Here is a 14,946-nt window from a genome sequence, read left to right as displayed (position 1 = left end):
CTTAAAAAACCTAGAAAAAGCATTACGGTTTCTGATCTTAAAAGAACTGAAACACTTTAGGATTATATCATGTATATGCTACGTAATTTATTCATTCTGATAATTCATATAAAACAAGATTCTTCAACCTCTGCACTGTTGACATTGGAGCTGGGAAATTTTTTTTTTTTTTTTTTGGCCAGGGCTGGGTCTGAACCCACCACCTTGGGTATATGGAGCCAGCACCCTACTCCTTTGAGCCACAGGTGCCGCCCAGAAGTTTTTCACTATAACATGTTTACCTCTACTGCTGGCCTCCAGCCACTCAATGCCAGTGGCCCCTTCCCACCCCAACAGCCCCCCAGTCATGATAATCAAAAATATCTGAAGTTGTCAAACATCTCTCAGGGAACAAAATTAGCCCTGGTTGAGAACCACTGTTACAGAATGCAGGAGGGAATTAAATCCATTTCATAATATGTTTTATTATTCTTGAGTAACCATTTTCAGGTCTTCAACCAAGGAAGGACAACTAAGCTTGGCCAAAAATATAATGTGACACAACATATTTCCTCCAAATTATTAAATGATTCCATTCACACTATCAATTTATGAAGCATACAAAATATCAGTTACCTCTGTGTCATGTTCATGCCACTTGTAGTTGACACAGTTGACTCATCTATTTCCTTCTTCAGAAATTCAACAGTCTAGAAACCAGTACCAGGTGATTTTTGTCCTCTCAGTAGAATCTGTGTCTCACTCCACTGGGCAACAGGCAGAAGCAACACAGAGCCACACCATAGAACTAATTCTGTTGGGGGTTTGTTTGTTTGTTTGAGTTCAGCAGGCCCTGGCTGGGTTCAAACCTACCACTCCCTGGTACACAGGGCCAGCACTCTAACCAGTGAGTTACAGGCACCCAGCCAACTCTCTTGGTTTTTAACCTACTTACAGATAACAGCTTACCTTTGCACACACTCAACTACTTGTATCTTTTAATACAATTATCTTTCATGTAAGGCATTTTAAAAACTTCAGGTCAATTGCTTAGATTTCCATTTCATAGGGGAAAATCAATGGTTAGAAATTTCTGCCTGAGTCACAAATAAAACCAAGCTATTACTTTATATCTGTCTATTACATTCCTGTCTTCTATTTGATGCCTGAAAAAAAAAAAAAACCTCAAGCAATACAGACTTCATCCATATAAAACCTTTCTTAGGTGGAATATGAATAATGAGAATCTCAATAATAACATCTTAGGACTAGATGAATGAGCCACTCATTTCAAGCAATATTTGGTGCAAAGTCATACCAAAAATTTCACAGAACTCGGTTAGTTCTTTTAGTTTATGTTTACTCTTGATGATAACACAGCTTTGATCCCGTCTTTCTGATTTTCTTCCATTGTATATACCAAGGAGCTCAAAAGAGGAAAGGAAAACGAAAAAGTTTGAAGTTTAGAAATATTTTGAGACAATGTTTCTTTCATTCAACAGGTATTTTTAAGCTTCCTCTATATACTGTATTGTGTTCCTAGACTCCCCAGCCTTTTAAAGAAGTATTCTATGCAGGAATATCTGGCATATCTTAAAATAAATAAACTATGTAGATAAAATATATATATATTTTTAATTCATTCTTATGCTGTTTTAAGGAGGAACCAAAAAGAAAAGCAGGAAGGTGATCTCCCTCTCCTTGCAGGCAGGGTGGTGAAGAAACAGAGAAAAGGTGAAGTGGACACTTTCCACTGTCAGCGAGACTGAACCAGATGATGAGACGAATGGGGTCCCCTTCGTTCTGCAAAGGCAAACATCTTCCTTCCTTTTAAATTTTCAGTATTGCAATTTGAATTTCTTGGTGGAGGCAAACGGATTTGTGAGAAATGTTTTTCCCTCTTTCACTAAAAAAAAAAGTGTTCAATAGCAACTGTCTGAAAAAGAGGAGGAAAAAAGGAAAGAAAACAAGAAAAGCCACAAAGCCCAGCTGGGCTGAGTTCCTGTTCACTCAGGGCAGCGGGTGACGTAGGCGTGTTGTATTTTGAATTCACATATTAGAAATGTTCATTCAGAGAGGAAACCAGCCTTGGCACAAGCTGCACAAGAAAACAGCATTCACAGAACTGTGATTCAAGAAAATGTGCGCTGAGAACTGCATTTCTTATTTAAATAAACGTTAGCTTAAGGGAAGAAGGTGAGGTGTATTTCATGGTGTGTTAACTTCTGACTTAAAATTTGAATTAAGTTTCATAAACAGTTAGTGGAATCTGAGAGAAAAGGTCAAACATCCAACCCTGAGGATTAGCTGAGAGTTTGGGGGCTCAGGGCACAAACTGAGGAGGTAGAAGAGGCAGCCTTGTTTTATTTTATGTGACGTTTTTATCTTGCCTGCTTCCAACCGCATCTTGGGGAGAGATTTTTAAAGCAGTTCTATTTGTAATATCTGCATTATTATTTAGATCCCTGAGCTACTGAGTTCACGATTGCTCCTTTCCCTCGGTAGGCTGGCCCTGGCCTGCCTGTGCGTTTCCTTGTTAGGCTCTCCAGGCCTCTCCCTGGACTCAAGTTCTTCTGAAGTCCCAGACTTCATTATCTCCATTTAGGATCTAACTTAGTGCCATAGAGGATAATTTATTTATTAAAAACATTCACGCCATTCTTTTACACTAGAAGCTTACATTTCAGGAGCATGAAAATGATTTCTAGCTGCCCTGATTACGTGGCATTAGGCCACTGTATGTCATATACTATTGCACTGTTCATAATATTTAGACAGCTCCATAGCAACTCGTAAAATACAACCTCCAGAGTTCTGCATTCCTCCAGCTATGCATCAAGGATTAGAGGAATTCCTGAGGAAAGAAACCGCTTTACGGAGGCCCGAGTCCGAAATGCTCCCTTTATGGTAGTGACTGCAGGAACAAGGACCAGAATCCTGTCTCAGGATTTTATATCCAGAGTTGACTCTAATTTCTCAAAATGTCCTGCACTTCTAGTTTTTCGTGTTTGTATATAAGGCATCAAGAGATCGGCTAATAAAATCTGACTGCTTTATGGCTTATGATTTTCCCCCCTTTCCAGGGTAAACGAATGAATTATCACTTTTGTATCATGTGAAATGTTTTATGCATTACTGGAGAATACAGAGATACAGCTATCTTTCTAATGCCCGTTCTCTTTCCATACACTTCTTGAAATTCACAAGTCAAGTTTTTTGGGGGGGCTCAATTTTGAACCAGATGACAAAAACTTACTTTATTAAACTATTTGTATTAAAATAGGTCCTCTGCAGTGTCCGAAACAGAGATGTTTACAGAAATATAGTTGATGAGCTCCACCATCACTGTTAGCTTCTTCTCTCTCCCCATTTCCATCCCTCATTCTCTTTTCCACCAATCTTGCTGGACAAGTCACTATTTCCTATCTATATTTCATTTAAAATACCTTCTTATATGTTTGTTGTTCTGTATTCTCTCAAGCAATACTTAACTTCGAATGATACCTCCTCACAAGCGATTACTGTTAACAGTCTAGGACTTGGTATCTTTTAAGATACTTCCCGTAGCACTTCATAGAATACATATCATCTTAGGCAGTCATTACATTTGCGCCTCAAAACAACCCACGTGGGAGGCAAAGCAAACATTAACACAGCTTTACAGATAAGCAAACAAGCTCAAGAGTAATAAATCACTTTCTCAACATCATGAGGCCAGTAAGTACCAGAGCTGAAACTTGAACCCAAGTCTTTTAGGTCTAAATCCCAGTTCCCCAAACTTAACACTGTCTTTTCAAGGCCAAATGAAAACAGCACCACAACAAAACCCACTAAAAATTTCAACAGATTCTTATTTCTTAAAGACATGTAGCAACTTTGAACTGGAAGCAGCCTCACAGGTTATGAAATTTACCAGTCCTCAGTTTATACATTGCAGCTTCAGAGTCCCAGGCTGTGATGTGTCTGGCTAAATATGGACACCACCAGTGCTTGAACCTACTGACTCCTGGAGCCACCATTCTCTGCTGCACTTTTTGGTCTTACTGCCCTAAGTGCCCTCCCTGGCATTGTTAGATTTCAACGTGTCAGTACCACACCCAGCTTTAATTCCCACCATCTCACAGTGAGCCTCAGCTAAAGACAGGCTCTCCTTCCCACTCTCGGAAAGCTGGTTCACACTAATATACCGTGAGTCTGAACAGTGGTTTACATTGTCAGCAAACCTGAAGCTATGTCCCTATAGACTTTGCAAATACGAGCTCCAATCAAATGCTAGACCCTCCACAAAGCCCTTGCGGGTTTCTCTAGACCTCAGAAAACTCTCTTCTCTGAGTTCTTAAAGTACTTGTAGCTTCTACCACATAATTTCATACCCACAAAACCCCTTGAGGTCAGTAGCCAAACTGTTTTATGTTTCTCTGTATCTTCCTATTCTCATCACCTTCCCATATCACCCTTTCCTCAATTTTCTCCTCCCTGAGAAAAATCGACATATGAAAAGCTATTTTCCTATTCCTATGACATCCTTCCACCCTCACACATTAAACCATCTAGAAAATTTCTTCTCAACCGTTACTTCTCATCGGTAATGCTATTTTCCCTGTGAAGCCCCAGCTATTTCCAAGTGACACAGGAGAGCTGTCCTCAGAGTTACAGGAGAGCTGAGCCCTCGAGTGCATTATTCCTTCAATTGTCTTATTATATTGATATCTGTATATCTATTTCCTCACTAAAGATTCCTAGTCACAGATGCAATCATTTGCTTTTATTCTGTACTAAGTTCTACACCTACCACAAAATTGGCATTTAATGTTTGTTTAAAAAATCAGAAAATATTTATTTACATGGCAATGAAAATGTTCTGTGATTTTTAAGCTTAAAGAATAAATATTACATTAAAAACTTAGAGAAAAGAATATTTACCAGAGAAGCAGATCTTGGATATCATAGGCATCAACTTAATTCCTACAGCAACGATAAACAAGGTTAGAGAAAGACCAGGTTGCATTTCATTTAAATATTATTATTTTCTTCAGGGGCCAGAGCCTCAAGCTTAGAGGTAAGGTCTTATATCCAATTCTTCTCTTTTAGAGTTAGAGCCTCTTTCCCCTGATATTAGGACTATATTGACCAACTTGCTATGATTCCTTTAGCTCATCAAACTTTCTCAAATCTACATTTTAGGGGTTATTGTTTCTTTTACCCAAGAGGACACCCCACCCGCTCCTCATTGGACAATCTCACGCTTATCTTCCCATAGAAAACATCTTTTAGGAATGTTTGTGACAAGTTGTGGGATTTCATCTATATGTGAAATCTTTCATGCTTCCAAAACCCTGCATCATGATTTTATCACAGCATATAACCCATGGGATAGAAAGGAACTCTTTGCCTCTCTCCCTGTCTAGACAATGAACTATATAAAAGCGAAGGATTCACCTGTTTCATGCATAATTTTTAAAGCTTAGCAATGTTTAGCCCTTTTTGTGGAACAGGTATGACCTCATCCATTTGAAAACTAGCAGAGAGAAGAAAAAGAGGGGAGGAGAACAGAAAGACACAAAGATGCTTTTGTAGTTCGTATTATGGATATAAATTAATTTCTGTTCATTACAAGATTTGGAAGTGAGCAGCATGGTCGAAGCTATCTCCTTTTTTCTGCTTGTGAGCAAGTTGTGGAAACATGAGGTGTTTCTCCAGCAAACTTTGTGACTATTCCACAGTTTCCTGGGTGTCAAGAGTCAATGCCAAGGCTGAAGCTTTGGGAGTCTGCTTTCTGTTGTCCTTATCCTTAGTGTTGGAATGCACTTGCAGTGACAGCAGTGCCACTTTCTTAACTCTCCCTGTGTAATTATCCAGGAATTGTCCTTGAACTGAAGCTCAAGACTTGAGAGTAGCTTCCTGGTAGAGTGAAGATGGGGTCAGTCCTGGGGGCCCAGCCTACAGCCCTCTCCTCTATCACTTTCAGTAATGGTTTAAGCACATAATGTTCCATATTAAGATCCCTGTTACTTAAAATACATACAGTGGTAGTTTCTATTTCCTATAGCTCACCCGGAGAGGTGAGTAAGAGGGAAGAAGGGGAGGGCAGGGAGTGAAAGAGAAAGGGAAGGACAGAGAAAAACTACAAGGAACTCCTAGCACCTAACAACTCTATTCCAGTCCCCACACTAGGAGACCTGACCAAGGCTACCTTGCCTGGTTTCTGACCCAACTCTCTTTTGAGTTTCTGTCTGGAAAAGCTCTGGGCTGTCATAAGCATTTACTGTCTGTGTAAGTCAACACTTGATAAAAGCTACCCAGAGAATTTATGAAAAATGAGTTACAATTGTGAATCCTTCCTCTGTCCCTCTGAGATGTGTGTGTATTTCCTACAAATCAGGAGTGTCTTTCTCAGGGCCCAAAGGGTCTTCCTTCACAATGTAATAATCAGTTTCACATTAGTATTGAGTATAGTAGATGCTTTGAGAGAAAAACACAATTTCACTCAAGAGGGACAGGGGCAGAGGGAGGGAGTTTGGTGAGCTCACACCTAACAGCACCATGTAGGGGTACAAGGCGCACCTCTGGGTGAAGGACTCAACTGCAACTTGGACTTGACCTAATAAAAGCAAACCATGTAATCTAATCATTTTGCCCTTACATTAATCTGAAATTTTAAAGAAGTATAGTAGGAAGGATAAGGCCTCTGTCTCCCAGACTCTGTGAGAGGACAGAATCTGAATTTGTATTACTGCCAACCAGCAAACCCCACCAGCCTGAGAGTCTGTACACTACCCAACCCTTTGCAATGTGCCACTCCCCTACCCCTACTTAAGGCTTCGTTTACTCCCTGTACCCACTCACTCATTTTTTTCTTCAAAATGTCCAGTTACCACTGGGCAAATCAGAACAGAGCTCAGCCCTTTATCAGTAGTCACTGAATACAAGCTGTCTTCATTGTTTTAACTAATGTCTGGCTTTGTTTATTTGTGATAAAAGACTCATCCTTTTGTTCTTTTTCTTCTACTCCTGTTAGATCCACTATATCTAATTGAATCATGATTTATTTTTTTCTATTAAAACTTTATATTGGCTCATGTTTAATTATAAAAATTATTAAAAGTCATAATGATCTGCTATGGGTGGTTATAAAATAGCATTTTCTATATACTGGGTACATCTTAATGGAGGAGATATTTCCTCTCTCCAAAATATTTTTCCTGTGATTTTACCTTAAGTCCAACAGATTAGGTAAATACCTCTAGTTACACTCAATATTATGAATCTATCCTGTAAATGCTGGAAAACTCTAGTCTACTTAAATTTTCAGGCTAAGCGTTAATGAACTATGTGTCTCCAAAATTCATCTGCATATCTATGATTTAGTGTAGGACTAAAAACTACAAAACAAGCTAACACTGCTAGAGTCATTTTTGCCAGTTGGCAGCAAAAACAAAAGATTTCCCATTGAGGCTTTAAATGGGAAATTGCATGGAGTAGGGAGAGACTTCAAGAGATTCATTCTTTCTTAGCCTGTAATTAAACAGAAATACTTCGGACCTTGAATCCTTTGAAATGCATTTATTAAGTTACCTTGTTACCATCCTCCTTTCATGTAACTTAGGTTTTGCTTTTGCAGGAAATGAGTAATTAGTCAAACACGCAGAGTCCTATTATTTGATTCAGGTCTCCTGATGGGATTAAAAACATTTGTTTAAGAGTTGTAGATAACTTTGCATTTTAAGAGTACTAATCTTTGCATTTTAAAAGTACTATACTTGTAAATGTGTCTGACTTGGAAGAAAAAGAACTGCTGACAGGTGTGGTTATGGGTTAAGCTTTAAGAATGCTAGAGAAATTCCCCTGTTGACTAAGTGCCAATTCACCGTAGCCCCAGAGAGTTATCCTCCGGACATCCCCTTTGAACTTCTTTTCTCCATAAGGGTACATGCAAAGAACTGTAATGTCTTGTATAATTTTTCCTAGAACAAAAGCACCTCTATGGACAACTTAAAAATAATAACCAGTGATAATAACCTTATTACCATTTTCTTATTATTCTCAATCATTGCTAATAAGGAGCCCATGAAAGATAGGAACGACCTGGAATTGAGTGCTATCCCCTGGGAATCCATAGAGCTCATTTAATGCCCACTACATTCACTCCCAGAGAAGCCTAGTAAATTCTCCATTTCTAAAAGAAAATGGTAAACTTTTCCCACTTCCAACCTCATAGGAATAACAAGAAGAGAAAGAAGAGAAACTGTACCAAAATATATTAAGTCTTTGGTGGAAATTGATATTTTTAGCTACATTAATAAGGATTATAATGCTAATCATTTAGAATAATAATATTACAAAAATATACTACTTTATAAATTTATAATAGGAGACGGAGGGTAGGCTTTTGCAACTATGAAGATTATGGTTCCAATCACGCAAATTTTTCTTGATATAAATATTTGTTTCATTTCTGTGAGATCTCCATCAGACTTTTAATCACTGAGGAAATTTTCTGTACCAAGAAATTTAGCCAAAATGACTGATGGGATTGTGTCAGTTTTTAAGAATCATTCGATGACCATACTATTTCATCCCTATCATTTCCTCTTTTTAAAGTAAAAGCAGTGTAAAGAAAATATACATGTCCAAAAAAATATGATATGGTCAAAAATAAGAGCTTGACACAGAAGATATGATGAGCAGAAGCTGATGCCTTTCTTTTTTTTTTTATTAAGTCATTCATACATAGATCATAAATACATTTATGCCATTATAGGATTCAATGTGTTGATTATTTGTACAAATTGGAATGCTTACAGCCTACTAAGCAACATAGCCTTCACCACTTTGACCCAATTACAGGATTAAGACATTTATGCTCTACCTCTGATAGATCCAATTTGATGCCTTTCTTAGTACGATTCCTAGTAGAGAACACGTTGGAGATTTGTATCAAAATCAAGAGATTAGATGGTAGCCAAGCAAAAAAGTTAACAACCAGGAGCAGATGGCAACCTGAACAGGGACCTCTCTGTGTGAAGACTGCTTGAACAGCTTAGTGTACTGTGTTACTGAGTAAACACATGAGGGGAACTTGGAACCTCCCCTCGCTAACTTATGTAGAATATTTCCGCATTTAAAGGTGGTTTTTAATGGATCTTAGCAGTTTATAGTTTCCAGGCCCCATTTAAATAATATCACAGAGACTTTCATTAATGTCTGAAATGCCGATTTCCATACTCTCTGTACAGTCTTCATCAAGTAATGACTCACTTTTGAAGTAGATGCCAGTACTTCCTTCGTTTCCCTTTTGAATGTGGTTAGTGATAGATAGGACTGCAGATCCCACAGTAGATGGAAGATGTTGAGAAATGTTTTGTGCAAGTTCACGTCTATGATCACTTTTCTTGAGTAACGGAAATATGTACTTTTATTTTCAATTAAACATAAACCATTTTAGCCTATTAGTGCAGGAAGTATTTTGTTGCAAAATGTTAATAAGAAAATAAAAAGCATATTTCTATCATATGATAAGTTAAAAAACACTTGCAAAAGCATCGAGATGACCTCCTGCACATTCTTCTGCAGGAGTGCTCAGCTTCCATTTCCTGGCCATGTACAAGTAATCATTTCCCATTTTCCCCATGACTCCCCCACATTAGTTTCTTTTTTATTTTACCTGAATGCAATAGTTACTAAGAGTGCTTTATTAAAAATAAAAAAATAAATCTGACCCAAATGCTAACCCAGAAGGGATGATTGGACATAAACCACAACCATCTTAACCAAGCCAGTAATGAAGGTAGGAGAAAAGTCATAAAATTAATATTGGGATGAAATCATGAATGAGATAAATATAAAAGCAGGCATTTAGAACTCTAATTTTACTTCTTTTAATATTTTATCTTTTCAGGATATTAGGATATTTTGAATAGATATAAAAATTTTAATTATAGTAAACAGCCATATTTGTATTAGCCAAACTTAATAAATGCTAATTTTTTCATACTTATATAAGACAATTTTAAAATAAAAAAATTTTGGATCCAAACATTTACTTTCCTCCATCCCAGATAGAAATATGACACTACACTTGATGTGCATCTTTTCTATCAGTTAACTCTTGCCATAAAAAAACACTATGTAACAAAGTGCCCAGAACTCAGTGGCTTAAAACTATAACCTTTTATTCTCATTGACCAGAATGAATGTTGAGGATTTAGCCAATCTAGGCTGGGCTCTAGTGGCTAACTTTGAAAATCTCTATTCGTACATGTGAGAGTTAGAACTTTGCAAATCTCCATTCATACATGTGAGGGTTAGAACTTTGCAAATCTCCATTCATACATGTGAGGGTTATTTAGAACTTTTGTAAATCTCCATTCATACATGTGAGGGTTAGTTAGAACTTTGCAAATCTCCATTCATACATGTGAGGGTTAGTTAGAACTTTGCAAATCTCAATTCGTGCATGTGAGGGTTAGTTAGGAGACAGATGGTTATGTCTGGCAAGGGCCATTTGGCTCTGTTCCATCTGGCTTTTTCGAGGAGTAGCAGCTGCCCTAGGTATGTTTTGTCCCCCCCAGTCCCCAGCAGAGCAGGAGGATGAGAAAACAAGGAGAACTACCAAAGCCCCTTGAGGCCCAGGCTAGGAACTGTCATACCACCTTTTCTACTTCATGCTTTTGCCCAAAACAACCCTAATGGCCAAATCCAAAGCCAGAAGAGGGAAGGTGCAGCCCACATGTATGGAGAGGGCGCACGTGTACGTAGTATAAATTATGAGTCAAAAGGCTGATTACGAGTAAGGGCTGAAATGCCATCAATCTCAACTCCCCACTTTTTACACTTGTCTATATCCACAAACAATAAATTAATAATTTGAATACTTTCGACATTTAAGATTTGTATTTAAATGATGCACATTTTACTTAACCTTAATGTGCTTTGCCTTTTTTAACCATTTTGTTTGCAATGATTACCTAAGTAGATCGTTAATTGCAGATTACTTTCTACTACTGAATTTTTTACCTTATATAAATATATAATTTATTTATAATATTTGTTAAACATGTAAGTTGTTTCTAATTTCTTCTTATTATTAAAATGAATACAATGAAAGTCTTGGATATGTCTCCCTAGGCAAGAGGATGCGGATTTCTCTAGGATGCACCCAAAATAAAATACGTGTCTTAGGGTGAGTGCTCTTCTTACAGCACTGTGGATCAATGCTGTCCCACAGCAATATAATGTGATCTTCAAATGTAATTTTAGATTCTCTAATTCCCAGGTTAAAAAATTAAAAATCCAATGTATTAAACACATTTAATAATAATGCTTATTTAAAACATTATATTCAAAATATAACCAAAACATAAAATTATCAATGTGATATCTTACCTTTTTTTAAAAAAACTATTGTTTATTTTATACTTATAGCTCAGCTCAGCTTAACATTTTTTTTTTTTTTTTTTTTTGAGACAGGAGCCTCCAGCTGTCCCCCAGGTAGAGTGCCATGGCATCACAGCTCACAGCAACCTCCAACTCCTCCAACTCCTGGGCTCAAGCGAGTCTCCTGCCTCAGCCTCCCAAGTAGCTGGGAACACAGGCGCCTGCCACAACACCTGGCTATTTTTTGGTTGCAGCCATCATTGTTGGCAGGCCCAGGCTGGATTCGAACCCACCACCTTGGGTGTACGTGGCTGGTGCCTTAGCCACTTGAGCCACAGTTGCCGAGCCAGCTTAACACATTTCAAATGTTCAACAGGCACTTATGACTAACAGCTACTCTCTTAGACAGAATGGTTCTAGTTATTACTGAATTACTTGCCAAGTGTTGGAACCAGTATGTGAGCATTCCAGTTGTACCTCCTGATCCACAGTAGCATAATAGACATTTTCAATTTTTTTCCACCCTTAAGATCAAGCAGAAAAATAATACAAGTAAATCTGATTAAACTCTGTAGTTCAGTTCATTGTATTATACCAGTGTTAATTTCTGAGTTCTGCCAGTTGTAAAGAACAGTTAGTTACACAAGATATGAAAATTACAAGAAGTAAATGACAATTATACATGAACACTGTGCAGTCTTTGCATGTCTTCTAAATATCTGAGATTATATCAGAACAGAAAGTATAGAACAACTCTACATGAAGTTGAATTTCATTTCCCCCTACAGATAGATCACCAGGTATCCACTTCATCAAGCTTCCTGGAGCACAGTTTCTGATGTGCTGATTGAAAGTTTTTTATGTAGACTACAATAGTAGATGAAAAAGTTTACTGTTGCCACTCACAGTTAACTCAGCTGTAATTGTATAGAATGACCAGGCCATTCCGTGTCAATGAATGCAGGGAGCAAGGTAAAAAGAAGAAGTAAGCAACCCTGGGAACTGAACTTGACATCTCTGGTGTGAGTTCTTCATCTTTTCCATGTTCTATCCCTTCTCTGTACATCTTTAACAGCATTGATTTTATTCTGCTGTGCAAATCATGTAATTAATTGTGCAATTCACAGGCAGTACATTTTCTACCGGGTAAATAATGAAAAGAGAATGTCTTACACTGAATAGATGATGACAGGAACATTCTAATCCTTCAGCATTTACACTAGAAGGTAAAATAACATATTCTTCCTTGCACTTGAACTTATCTTTTACCACAAAATTTTGTCTTTTCTCCACACTATTCCTCAGAAGTCTTCAAAATAACTTCTTAGTAACTAAAGGTTTTAACTGAAAATAAAATAAATTAAATAAGCAAAAATCCTCTGACCTCGTCCTGTGTCTGCCCTACTTAGAGTTCCTTAGAAATTGTGCTGGAGAATGTTCTTCTGAGCAAAGTATCACAAGAATGGAGGAAAAAATATCCAATGTACACACCCCTATTATGAAACTAATTTAAACCTTTTTATATGAAAGCTATAACCAAATAGCCTAAGAATATGGGGAGGGGGAGGGAGAAGGGAGGGGGGAATGGGTGGAGGGAGGGAGTTTGGAGGGATTACTTCTGAGGTTTACCTTATAGGGGTACAGGTGAATCTTTCTAAGAGTAGAATGTGAATGTTTTAAAGCAATAACTGAGAAAATGACATGAAAGCTGTGTTGACCAGTTGATGGAAGTATTTCAGATTGCATGTGAAAACCCCACACTGTACCCTAGAAGTGCATTAATGTACATAGTTACCGTTCAATAAAAAAAAAAAAGAAATTGTGAGCCTTTTTTGAACCAGCCGAAGGCTGCTGTGAAGACTGGCAGAGAGGCTTTTGTGAGGATGCTGTGGTTTTTCTTGCGTTTTAGGCTTGGACACCCATACCACTAGCACCTTCAGACCTGAGATTTGCCTACAGAGCTTTAACAAGTGTACTTTCCTCTGGTTCTTCACTCCTCGTCTATTTAGCCTTTAAGAGAGACTTACAATTCATATGATGATTTAGCTTCCACTTAACAAATTCTCAATTTGGACTCACTGTTATAATAAATAGCCCAGTAAATTTACTTTTAAGATGAGCTGTAGAATGTCCAAAAACTAGGAACTGTTCAGACTAATCATTATCAGGGGCTAGTGCAGCTTGGAAGTTATAAATCTGCCCTAAAGTATCTCTCCTTTAACTATCACAGTAACTTATGGAATGGTTACTAGGGAATGCATGTTTTAATTGGACATGGAGTACATGGGGAATGCATGTTTTAATTGTCCGCATACCCAGGATTTCTCCACTGAAGACAAACTTGGTGATGAAAGCAAGAAAAGTGTCGTGCAGAGAGAAGCAGGGAATTTACAAATCGATTTTTATTTCATTCGTAATTGTATCTATGACTTAAGTTAGAATTTTTCAGTCTCAATTTTCAAGGTTAAGGTTTTCAGTAGCATTTCCTCCTCAGCTAAAAAGACATAATTCCCAAACGTTGACCACATACTTAGGATGCAGCCTTGTGTCTGTGGCTACAGTGTCATTTTCAAGAGCTGTGTGAGCCCTGACTTGAGGTTCACAGCCTGAGCATTCAGCTAAAGCTCTGAAGCCTCAACACCAAGTAAAGAACGCTCATCTGGAAGTCAAAGACCCAACATCTGTCTTGATGGAGGTAGCCGATGACTAATTGTGGTCACTAGATTTTCCACCAGCAGTTTCTAAAGTTTGAGAGACATTTATTTAGACAAAGAGATAGGATGCTAGATGCTGCCACCATCCTAAAAGAGAACTTGAGAAACTGTCAGCTACAACACTTCCCTCATATCAAATGCCACTGGGGAAGTTCAAGAGCAAGACTGGGAAGGAGAATTGACCTCTGAGGACAAAGCAGCCTATTCACCAAATACATGTTCTCATATGTGCAGCACTGAGGTCTGCGTCAGAGAAATTTTATTTCAGTTTATAGGACAAGATGGCCAGGGGTTAGTACTCCAGAATAACCCACTGCCACTTCTCCATCAGGTTTGTTCAGCTGACTCAAAGCCAAGGCTTTGCCAGCATGTGTGTGTTTTAAATAGTCAAAAGAAAGGCCCTAGAAAAATTTTATATTAATCTTAGTTCTGAGAAAGGGGCTATTGAAGACATTCATTGCTGAGCTACTAACAACATCTTCTATCACTCCTAGGATAGAAGATGATGGACATGTCACTCAAGGATGTGCCTTGGGAGCAGATGCTTCTGCAGTTTGATTCCCATGAGTAAAAACTCAAGTAAAAAAGTCCAGCCATGGAGATGGTTATTATTTCTAGCCATCAATTTGCTAATGCTTTTGTACCAATTAAATTTCTAGTACTTAAAAAATTGCCATGCCTGGGCAGCACCTGTGGCTCAATAGGTAGGGCGCCGGCCCCACATGTGGAAGGTGGTGGGTTCAAACCCAGCCCTGGCCAAACTGCAACAGAAAACTAGCCAGGCATTCTGGCAGGCGCCTGTAGTCCCAGCTACTTGGGAGGCTGAGGCAAGAGAATTGCCTAAGCCCAGGAGTTGGAGGTTGCTGTGAGCTGTGTG

The sequence above is a fragment of the Otolemur garnettii genome, unplaced genomic scaffold, assembly GCF_000181295.1.
Source record: "Otolemur garnettii isolate 467f Iridium unplaced genomic scaffold, OtoGar3 scaffold00016, whole genome shotgun sequence".
NCBI lineage: Eukaryota > Metazoa > Chordata > Mammalia > Primates > Galagidae > Otolemur > Otolemur garnettii.
This window is presented reverse-complemented; position numbering follows the sequence as displayed.